This window comes from Solanum lycopersicum, chromosome 2 (assembly GCF_036512215.1).
Source record: "Solanum lycopersicum chromosome 2, SLM_r2.1".
Classification (NCBI taxonomy): domain Eukaryota; kingdom Viridiplantae; phylum Streptophyta; class Magnoliopsida; order Solanales; family Solanaceae; genus Solanum; species Solanum lycopersicum.
In genome coordinates, this window is record NC_090801.1 from 49,674,115 (window position 1) to 49,687,069 (window position 12,955).

Below are 12,955 nucleotides of genomic sequence, written 5' to 3' on the forward strand. Positions count from 1 at the left end.
CCTATGATATAATTCAGCTGCAAATGCTCCAATATGAAGTCCTTGAAGGACAGAGTCTATGATACGCCGGAAGCGTAATAGACCAATCGATTCCAAATATAAAATTCCTTAAGAAGGAAGGAGCAAATGATCAATATGGTCATGATAATGAGGCAAGTGCTATAAAAGAGCACATTGACATATATCACTTCATAAAATCTTGAAAAAGGTTCAGGTACCTGAAATAATGAAAAATGAAGATATCTCGATAAGTTATGTCTTGTTGAAATCGATATCAAATAACCGTCGACGGTATCTTTGATATGAGGTAGCGCTCAATGATATAAATTGTGATGAGGATCTTGTATTCAAATCTGTCATATAGTGTGAACAGATAAATAGTTGGCCAAGTAAAATGCACAATTCAAGTATATTTTGTTTCACTTAGAAAAGTGACATTTTGGACTGGTAGTCCATAAATCAAGGTATAATGTCAGTGGGGTACAAATAAATTATTATGCGATAGTATAACCGTAAGATATCAAATACGGTTTGTGCCTTGGGGCATAAAGGTTTATCGCAAAAATCCTGACATTAGTGAAGATGTTTTCTCCTTTGGTGGATGAAATGAGGTTTGTTTTGATCTGGCAACATATGAAAACTTGAATGCATGTAAATGAATAATTGTAATGTCTATCTAGACAATGAAGGTTATATGAAAATTCTTGAAACAATCGAGGTGTCTGAAGCATATAAGAGTTTGAAAGAAACTTTTCCAATAAAGCTTCAAGAATCCTTATATGGATTGAAATAGTCAAGGAAGAAAAAGGGTACAAAAGAATGACCCTAATTTTCCTTGTATTTTTATGAAAAGGTCTTGGTAAGACAAAATTTTGTTTAGACCTACAGATTGTTAATTTGACAAATAAAATATTTGTCTAACAGTGCACATACACTGAAAAATTTTGATGCAATTTTATGTGGATATATCACATTCATTGAGTACCCCAATGATTATGAGATCACTTGACATAAATGATGATTCAGTTTGATCTCAAAAGAAGGATGAAGAGTTTCTTGGTGATGAAACTCTATCTTGGTGCAATCAGGGCACTAGTGCATCTTACTAACAATATTTGACCAGATATTTGTTTTGCGGTAAATTTACTGGCAAGATTCAGTTTCTCCCCGATAAAAGGACATTGAAATGGTGTTGAGCACATGATTGAATATCCTCGAAGGACCATACTTATGGGTTTATTCTATCCCGAGGAATTCAAGACAAAATTGATTGATTATGCAGATGCAGAATATTTATCTGATCCGCATAAAGCTCTATCTCAAGCACGCTATGTGTTTGTACGTGGAGGCACAATAATATCCTGGGGATCAATGAAGCAAATGTTGCTCTGCAGAAATAAAAGTCCTCCATGAAGCAAGTCAAAAGTGCATCTGGTTGAGATAAATGACACACCATATTCAAGAAATGTGTGGTTTTTCTTTAAAAAGGGAATATACCAACCACAATGTATGAACATTGGAGACATCATCACAAGAAATTAAGTGATGTTTTAATCAGGGGAGTATAATACGCGTTGCACTCTTTTTCCCCTTGATCGAGGTTTTTTCCCACTGGGTTTTCCTGGCAAGGTTTTTAATGAGGCAACAAATGGTGCGTATCAAAAGGTATGTGTACTCTTTTTCCTTCACTAGAATTTTTTCCCGCAGGGTTTTTCCTACTAAGGTTTTAATGAGGCACATTATCTATGGACATCCAAGGGGGAGTGTTATAAATTCATTGAATGAGTGGATAGTCAGTAAGGTTGGTACATGAACAACCATTCATATTCACTAGGTTACATGAACCTTTTTGGATAAGAATGTATCTATTTATTATTGTTATGCGGAATTCGAGATAATACGAGAAAATATAAATGCGAAAAATAAGACAACAAATTTACGTGGTTCACCAATAAATTGGCTACGTCCACGGGAAGAGGGGGAGCAGTTTTATTATGGAGAGACAAAAATAGAATTACAGAATAGGATTTGCCATAGCGTCTATATATAGTGCTAAGCTACGCCCTAACAGGCTTGGGCCCAAAATACAGAATTGACAGATAATTAAGGGCCCAATTCAAGGCATTCAACAAATCTCCACCTTGACTTGAATTCTCCAAACAGATTCTTCAGACGCACTATGATAGTGCCAGGCCTCCCCCTCTTCCTCAGAATTGCCCCGCAGGGCAATTAACAGCTTCTGATGTTGAGCAAGTCCAAACAGTGTTGAAACTTTCTCTGTGGAACCGGCTTTGTGAACATATCAGTAGGATTATCAACAGTTCCTACTTTCTTCACCTTGATTCTCTTCTCACTTCTCAGAAAATGATACCTCACGTCAATATGCTTGGTTCTCTCATGATGGACTTGATCCTTGGCTAGACAAATTGCGCTCAAACTGTCACAATACACCGTAGCCTGATCATGATGCAGACCAAGATCACTAACAAGCCCTTTCAGCCAAATCCCTTCTTTTGCAGCCTCTGTCAAGGCCATGTACTCCGCTTCCGTAGTAGACAAAGTCACTGTAGGTTGCAAAGTTGCCTTCCAACTGACGACAGATCCTCCAAGGGTAAACACATAGCCAGTCATCGATCTTCTTGTGTCAACATCTCCAGCATAGTCAGAATCAGAATAGCCAGTAACCAAGCACTGAGTATCACCTCCATAAATGAGACCAACGTCAGATGTACCTCGAAGGTACCGGAAAATTCTCTTCACAGCCTGCCAATGTTCTTTCCCTGGTTGTCCATGAATCTGCTCACTACACTGACTGCATGTGCTAAATCTGGCCTTGTACAGACCATAGCATACATCAAACTTCCTACGGCACTGGCATAAGGAACTCGTGACATATACTCCTTCTCTTCTTCTGGCTGTGGAGCGAACATGACAGTGAGATGGATATTGGCAGCACTGGGGGTATCAATAGGCTTAGATGAAGACATGCCAAACCTCGCCAAGACCTTCTGAATGTATCTTCTCCGTGACAAGAAAAGTTTCCTTCTCTCTCTGTCTCTAATGATCTCCATCCCTAGAATCTTCCGAGCGGCTCCCAGATCCTTCATCTCAAACTCAGCACTAAGTAAACCCTTCAGCTTCTGAATGTCATACTTCTTCTTTGCAGCTATCAACATATCATCTACATAAAGCACCAGATAGATGAATGAATCATCCTTGAGCCTATTGTAGTAGACACAACAATCATATGAGCTCCGAGTATAGCCAACTTCACCATATAGCTGTCAAACCTTTTGTACCACTACCTTGGAGACTGCTTAAGTCCATATAAGGACTTCTTCAACTTGCAGACGTGATCTTCCTTCCCTGGAACTTGGAAACCATCCGGCTGAGTCATGTATATCTCTTCCTCCAACTCTCCATGTAGAAACGTTGTCTTCACATCAAGTTGTTCAAGCTCCAGATTCTGATGTGTAACTATCGCTAGTAACACTCGGATGGAAGTATGTCTGACCACTGGTGAGAAGATCTCATTGTAGTCCACTCCCTCTCTTTGGTTGAAACCTCTGGCAACAACCCTGGCTTTATACTTGACTCCTTCTGCTGGTGATATCCCTTCCTTTTTCTTGAAAACCCATTTGCAAGTAATTATCTTTCTCCCCGAAGTCTGTATGACCAGATCCCATGTCTGATTCTTGTGTAGGGACTCCATCTCATCTCCCATAGCAGCAAACCATTTTTCAGAATCAGGACTTAAAATGGCTTCTTTGTAAGTAGACGGCTCAGATGTATCTACCTCTTCAGCAACCTGCAGTGCATAACCCACCATGTCCTCAAAACCATACCTTGTAGGTGGCTGAACTCCAACCCTCCTTGGCCGATCTTGAGCTATACTCTGATGGATATTTGATGGCATAGATTCTGGAATATCAGTTTCTGTCTGTGGCTCTTGATCCTCCTTTTCAGGTTCTTTCAAATCGCTCTCGTTCTGAATGACTTGAAACTCCACCTGTTTATCAAGACTCCCAGTTTCTGACGTAGTTGTAGGCTTCACAATGGTTCTAAGCAGAGAACTTTCATAAAAGGCAACGTTCCTGCTCATAATAACCCTCTTTTCTGCTGGAGACCAGATTCTAAAACCTTTCACTCCATCTCCGTAGCCCACAAATACTCCCTTTTTGGCTCTTGGTTCTAACTTACCTTCACTGACGTGATAGTAAGCCGTACAACCAAAAGCTTTCAGATTTGAATAATCAGCAGCTTTTCCTGACCACATCTCCATAGGTGTCTTGCACTGTATGCTTGTGTGTGGTCCGCGGTTAATCAAGTAGCAAGTTGTACTAACCGCTTCTGCCCAGAATCTTCTATCTAGCCCAGCATTAGAGAGCATGCACCTTGCTCTCTCCAGAAGTGTTTGATTCATCCGCTCAGCTACACCGTTCTGTTATGGTGTATTTCTGACTGTACAATGTCGAGCAATCCCTTCATCCTTACAGAATTGATCAAATTCAGACCAGCAGAATTCCAGCCCATTATCAGTTCGCAACCTCTTGATCTTCTTCCCTGTTTGATTTTCCATCAAAATTTTCCACTCCTTGAACTTCTGGAAAGCATCACTTTTATGCTTCATCATGTACACCCAAGTCATCCTTGAGTAGTCATCAATAATGGACACAAAGAATCTGCAGCCTCCCAAAGACTCAACACGGCATGGACCCCAGCAATCAGAATGGATATAATCAAGTGTACCTTTTATTCTGTGAATGGCCTTTGGAAACTTGTTGCGATGTAGTTTTCCAAAGACACAATGTTCACAAAACTCTAGGCTCTTAACCTTATGACCAGCAAGAAGATCCTCCTTTGAAAGAATTTGCATCCCTCTTTCACCCATATGACCAAGTCTCATGTGCCATAACTTAGTCATATCCTTCTGGTGAACTTCTGACGATGCAACATGGGCTGAACCTGTAACCCTGGAACCTTGTAGAAAATACAAAGTACCACGCATGACATCTTTCAGAATCAGATTTGAACCCTTCTAGACCCGCAAGACTCCATCTTTTCCCGACCAGCTGAATACCTTGCTGTCCAAAAGACTGAGAGATATCAGATTTTTCGTCATCAATGGAACGTGCCTGACCTCGTTCAATGTGCAAAAGCTACCGTCGTGTGTCCTTATCTTGATCGAGCCTGTCCCAACCACCTTGCAGACAGAACTATTGGCCATCGTGATGCTGCCTCCGTCTACCTGCTCATAAGTCGTGAACCACTCTCTCCTAGGACAAATGTGATAGGATGCCCCAGAATCGAGAACCCACACATCTGAATGATGAGTGTGCTCATCCGCAACTAGGGCAATGTCTTCTTCAGAATTGGTGTCTTCTTAAGCAACAGCAGCAGAAACTGATTGTTTTTCCGATTGCTTCTTCTTCTTCGGACAATCAAATTTCCAGTGTCCCTTCTCCTTGCAGTAATTACAAACATCATCCGGCTTTGCACCCTTCGACATCGGCTTCTTTTTCTTTCCGCCGTTTTTCCTTCCCTTTTCGTTGCTGGTGAACAGACTGAAAGGTTGTATGTCTGTACTTGTGTCGTTAGCCTTATGCCGTAATTCCCTGCTATGAAGGGCCGATCTGACTTCTTCCAGCGACACAGTATCTTTCCCAACAATGAACGATTGAACAAAATTCTCAAACGACATTGGGAGAGATACTAACAGAATCAGGGCAGCATATTCATCCTCGATCTTCACATCGATATTACGCAATTCTAATAACAAAGTATTCAATTGCTCTAAATGTTCCCTGAGTTGTGTACCTTCAGCCATTCGTAAACCGAATAGACGTTGTTTCAGAAGCAGCTTGTTGGTTAGAGATTTTGTCATGTACAAACTCTCCAGCTTCAACCACAGACCAGCAGCAGTCTCTTCATCCGAGACCTCCGTGATGACGTCATCCGCGAGACACAGCATGATCGTCGAGTGCGCCTTTTCCTCCAGAATCGCCATCTCAGGAGTAACGACGGCGTTCTTGTCTTTCGACAACGGCACCCAGAAGCCTTGTTGTTTCAACAAAGCCCGCATCTTAATCTGCCATAAACTGAAACTGTTCCTCCCTGTGAATTTGTCGATTTTCACGTTCAAAGCAGACATCTCGAAATTCTCCAAGAACACCGATTAACCGAGAGGCTCTGATACCAATTTGTTATGCGGAATTCGAGATAATACGAGAAAATATAAATGCAAAAAATAAGACAACAGATTTACGTGGTTCACCAATAAATTGGCTACGTCCACGGGAAGAGGGGGAGCAATTTTATTATGGAGAGGCAAAAACAGAATTACAGAATAGGGTTTGCCATAGCGTCTCTATATAGTGCTAAGCTACGCCCTAACAGGCTTGGGCCCAAAATACAGAATTGACAGATAATTAAGGGTCCAATTCAAGGCATTCAACAATTATGATACTTAATATGATGACCTTTGGAGTGATTTCTCACTCTATAAATAGGGTTGTTCATTCACTATTGTAATAGATATACATATGAGACTTGAATAAGAAGAAAATTCCTCTTCTTCTATCTACTTCTCTTGTCTTCTTCTCTTTATGATTATATTTTTATGAGCTTGATTTTATAACGGTTAATATATTTTATCATAATCTGAGCAAGTGAAAGAAATAAGGGCACAAACTTACAGGCGGAGACGTGAGATATCGATTATAATTGCAGGTGAGTGGATGGAATAAATTCTTTTAAAAAAAGTGTTTCATGCCTAATTGCTAAGTCTCAAAACTAAAATATTATCATATATTAAGGTTGTTAAGTAATTGGAAAATTTCTATGTTGCGCAGTGAGTATAGCGTAGTGTTGTTTTCTTGGGTTTAGAAGACAATTTTTTTTTTGAATTGCTGTTGGCCTTAAGGAGATGACAATTTGCAGAATGGATTTTAGGGAGAAGAAGGGTCACATTGCAGCAGTGCTTGCGCTGTTAATTTTGAAATTTATTATTATTTTATTCATATATCAAATTAAGATACTAGTTTTGATATAGTGAGATAGGTAATTAATTATTAGGTGTATTATATGATTAACATTGAATTTTAGGGTAGTTGGAGAGTTTAAGGTCAAAATTCTTGGCTTGAAATTTAGCAAATATGATAATTTTGGCAAATAAATTATATCAAGAATTGAAGCTTGATTAGAGATATGAATGAGTTTTAGGGTGTACATAGACATATAATAATTTGAATGTCAACAAATTCGCTTACTTACGAATGTTGCATTATTGGTAGATTGGAAATGTTCCGAAATTTTTATGTTCCGAAATTTTGCGAAAAGTGAAGGAACCATCTTAAGTATTCGTGGGCGTGTTCGGCATTCAAGGTATGTTAAGACTTTTAGATTTGTTGAATGATATTTTCCTAATTAAAAATTAAAAATGAAATAGACAAAGGGGTAAGGGCGAAAGATGGGGGTCTCGTATCAATGATGTGACGTGCATTGTACGAGTACAGTGTTATAAAAGGAAAAGTTACTACTATAGAATGTGGATTGTAATTTGAGAATGTCAAAGCATGTGGGCATTAGCTGATATATTATTGAGTTGAAATACTTGTGTGTTTGTGTTTTCTTTATTACACCCGTATGTATTATGTCGATATCCGATTGATTGAGGTGCATCATCTTCCCCTTATTTGAAATAATATTGTGCACATGCATTGACATGAGATTGAGTATAAGTTAGGCACGTGGAGATCGTCCGTGCGGAAATTGTTTGATTTTATAATAGTGCATTGAGATCGTTCGCACAGACACGTGGAGATCGTTCGTGTCGGTATATAGATCTCGCGAGTCCCCCATGAGTCATGAACTCTCGATGTATTTTCTAGGAGTATCATGTATATACGGTTGAGAGAGTACTGGATATTCTAAGGCATATCATTTCATGGTGTCATATTGTATTGCATCTCATGACATCCTTTATTCTTGATAATTATGTGTTTTATTGGTGGTTGAAAAGTACTAGACGTTTGATTACTTCTATTGATTTTTCTTATATAAACCCACGTCACTCACTCTTCGCTGTTAATCAATGAGATATACTGGGTACACGTGATTTCATATTCATACTACACTTGTTGCAATCTTTCTGGTGCAGATTCGATTTCGAGTACGAGCACATCTCGTAGAGCAATTCGAGTCCGAGTTTGGAGTGTCTTGGAGTTGTGTTGAGCTGCTTGACTGTTCTGTGGCTCACACCTCCCTCTATCTATTACTTATTCTGTTATTTAGTATTCAGACAGGATATCCTTTATGTTGGATTTGTCATTTTAGTTTCAGACTTGTATCGTATTTTAGAAGCTCTTATACTTATGACACCAATTCTTGGGTGGTATTTTTAGCTTTCTGCAATTCGTACTTATAAATCGTTTTATGGAGTTAATACCTCAGATTGTCACTCAACTATGCACTCTTCTCTCAGAAAGTCACTCAACTTTCAATTTTAACTCAAAGGTCACTCAACTTTCAATAAGTCACTCAACTATGCACTTCTTTCTCAGAAAGTCACTCAACTTTGAATTTTAACTCAAAAGTCACTCAACTATCCACTCTTTCCTCAGAATGTCACTCAATCTATTAAATTATTTTTTAATTAAAATTTATTGATATTAACAAACCAAAAATTTAAAAAATAAATTAAATCATTTAGTCATCCATCCACCTAACCCGACCCATTAAAAAATATGATATGACTCATTTTATTTTATCTTTAATCCTAAATTAATCCCTCTCTTTAAACCTGCCCTACACAACCTTGAACCCGCACCACCCGCCCCACCCCACCCCATTGCCATCCCTACGCAGCATCTCCAAATTAATGTATTATGTGCATCACATTAGTGTATCTAATGCATCATAATAGTATATTATGTGTAAAATGTACCTCGCGCATCAGATTAGTATATCTCGCGCATCAAATCAGTGTATCATGTATGAAATGTAATGTATCTTACTTAGCAATTAATGTATCTCGTGCATTAGATTAATGTATCAGCGCTTATGGGGGCGGAGAGGGTTGTAGGTATTTTAAATTTAATTTTTATTTATTTATTAAGATAATTTCTTTAAAGCTACTAAAAAATATTCAATATAGTAAATGTAATGATGCAATAAAAAATAATTCAATTTCTTACATGCTTCTTAATTGACTTCTAAAAATTAAAATTTAAGTCACTATCTTAATTCTTATTAAATTAATACAATTTAACGAAAAATAATTTATTTTTATGAATTCTATTTTTAGTACCAAACTTAGTTAGAAAAAAATGTTTAAAATATTATGCGGAATGGGTCTATGTAGGTTGGGGTAAGGCCGGTTGAAAATGAAAAAAAGAAATGTTATGCGGGGTGAGATGAGTTAAAAAAATGCGGGTTAAGCTCAATTAAGGCTGTGTTTGTTTAATCAGTTAGCAGGTGTCAATGATTTTTAAAAAGAATTGATCAAATCAAATAGTACCTAACTGCTTTTTAGGTTTCTTTTAATAAAATAAAGTATTTTTTATACAAATTATAACCATTTCGAATAATTAGCTAGAGTTTTATTTTGTAAAAGCTAATAAAAAATAGAGAAAATTGTACATAATAGCAAACTAATAACCTAAAATAAATTGAATAGCTAGGGTTTGATTTAAAATTGCTCCATAATAAACATTTGCAAAAAATTGCCAGACACCTCTCTCCCAAATATATCGCTTGCCACTCTCCTCCAATATCTCGCTCGCTTCCTTACTTTATATACAAAAACAAGTGTATAAAATTGTTTCTAATTGTATAAAGCAGAGAAAATTGTATAAATACATATATTTTTGTTTCTATCTCTCCCCTCTTCCAGATCTCGCTCGCCACTCTCTCAAATCTCGCTCGCCACCCTCGCCTTTCTCACTTATACAAACAGAAGCGAAATGTATAAATTGTGTTTTCGTTTGTGTAAAGCGTGAGAAAATTGTATATACACATGCGAGTACATATATTTTCGTCCTATACACTTAAAGTTATACAATAAAAATACTCCCCTGCCCAGTTTCTTTTGTCTTTCTCTCTTTCTCGTTTTATACAATTTTCTAATTGTATCTAATTTCTCTCTTTCTCGTTTTATACAATTCGATTCAATTGTATATTCTTTGTCAAGTCTCTTTTGTCTTTCTCTCTTTCTCATTTTATACAAATTCAAATTGTATATAATCGTTCTATACACTTATAATAATACAATTCGTTTTTATACAGTTCTCTGTCCAAGTGTCTTTCTCTTTCTTGTTTTATACACTTCGTTTTATACAATTTGCTTCAACTGTATATGTATAGCGAATTATACAGTTTTTATGTTTGCTATAGAGCGCAATTATGCAAACTTTGCTATAGCGTACAAATATGAATTTTTTATTTGTTATATATGAAAGTTGCCCTAAAAATATCAAATTGTATCGAATAATATTTATTTTAAAATAATAAAATATTAAAATTATTGAATTAGACTCGAGATAATAGAAGTTATTACGAGTGAATATAATTACCACTCAAAGTCCTAACACCGTCTAACAAGCTATAAGTTTTACATATTCTTTCCTCTTATGATTCAAATTTTTCTTATTAAATATTTAAGTAGATCCTGTTTTTGAGTTTTAGTTTAATTAATTTCTTTCTGACGTGTAATCTAAATTATTTTGTCTTTGCTTAATAACACTATCATAATACAATGAGATAGATCTTTATCGACTTTTACCCGCACAAAAACTATAAAAAAAATTAATTTTATTTTGGAAGAAAATCAATGAGAGTCCCTCAATATTTTTTACTTTAAACCTAAAGACTCCATAAGTTCATGATGCGCAAAATTGCATTTAAAAATTAAAACAAAAACAATGAAATTATTCTATTAAAGAGTATGTGTGGTTTAGTAGTATAAAAAATTGTTCAATGTCATCGTAAATGCTTGGATTTTATTCCAAGTAATTACATTTTCTTTATATATATTTCTAAAAAACTAACATAATCCTTCTATTATTTTAAAAAAAGTTCTATGCATGTTAATTTTTAATTTATTAGTAGAGACATACTTTTTCAGTTGTCTCTCAATTTTAACCGATCCTATCCACTAATTTTTAGGCACCAACCCTAATCAAACTAATGATCTACAATCCATCGATTTGACATTAATATTTCGTTAAAAAATATTTGAGAAATTTCGTTAATTTCGATCTCGATTTTACACTTTTTTATTTAGTAGTGCTTCTTCTATTCACAACGGAGTAGCTATCATTTTCATTGGGGATTTTTTTTAACATCGATTCTTTTCTGAATTACAAAATCTCTTAAATTTAATGTAATTCGAATATATTAAAAATATCTCGATACATCGTATTTCAATTTCGGATATATTTCTCATGTCTCGATACTAGTGTTTCAGTTTTGAATGCATCACTCAATATTCGAATAAATCGCGTTAAGTGATATATCTGTGAATACGAGAGACTAGGAATTTTGTAAATTTTTTTAAAGATAGACAATTTTAAAGAATATGATAAAATAAGCTGTGTATTTAAGTAATTTTCCTATTTCTTTTCATTTCCTTTACACAACTCAAAACTTATTTTATTTATATATAGATTTTTATAAAAATCCTTAGATTTTTAGACATCTATAAGATTGTTTCCAAAAATATTTAGGATTGTTTAGATCATAAGTGTTTTTTTTAAAAAAAAAAAAAAACTTAAAAAGAAGCATTGTGTTAAGTTAAATAATGTCACATAAAATAGGATAAAATGATATTAATATAACTAATTTTAATATATCGAGAAAGGGCCTAAAATGAAGTATTGGAAATAGTACAAAATTACCTCCCTCCACCTATTCGCTCCAAAATACTCTTGTCATCCACGTTTGGATTCAAAATTAACCACTTATTTAACAGTTTTAAAATTAAGTTGTTTAAATATTATTTAAAATACTTGGCGCTCAAATATTGGTTATAATTTCATTTATTAATATAATTTTAAACCAACCCACTACCCACTCATTACTAATTAAACCCCACCCACTTAATAAATCAATTATAATATCAAAATCGCCATAAACACTACTAAAACACGACGAAATGATAGATTCCTGAAAATGACATCCAAAATTATTTGAGTCCTAATCGAAGCCCTAATAAAATTTAAGTTGATCTGCTTATTTAGGAGGATACTATCAATAGAATTATTTTTCAAGTTTGAATTCAAAATTTATGATTACGGTAAAGAAGTAGTACATCACAAATTAATTCATGCACTTTTTTTAATATAATTTTATGAATATTTATGATTTGTTTTAAAAACTTTAATATATTATTTTTAAAAAAAGTTATCTATGAAGTAACATTATATAATTGAGATGAAAACATAATTAAGATGAACATAGTCAGACTTTTAAATTTATCAGTAATTTTTATTTAGACACTGAAATATATGATAATTTACTTCTATAAATATTTTCGTCTCAAATTTTTAAAAACACTCATTGACAGTAGCTTTTCTGTTGTTGCATTAGTAATATGACGTGTTTATTAATTTGCCGGTTTAATTAGTAATAAGTGGGTAGTGAATTGGTTTATATATTATGCTAATAAGTTAAATTATAACAAATAGTTGAGTGTTAGGTATTTAAAAAAATATATAAATAGTTTAAATTTAAAACCGTTAAATAAGTGGTCAATTTTGAATCCAAAGGTGAATGATAAGGATATTTTGGAGTCAATAGGTGGGTGAGAAGGATATTTTAAAGTCAATAGGTGGATGGAGAATAATTTATACCATTTCCATAATTTCGAGGATATTTTAAACCCTTTTCTATTTAATATATAAATATATTTTGTTCAATATTATTCTTATATATTCTATTCTATTTAATGATCGTGGTT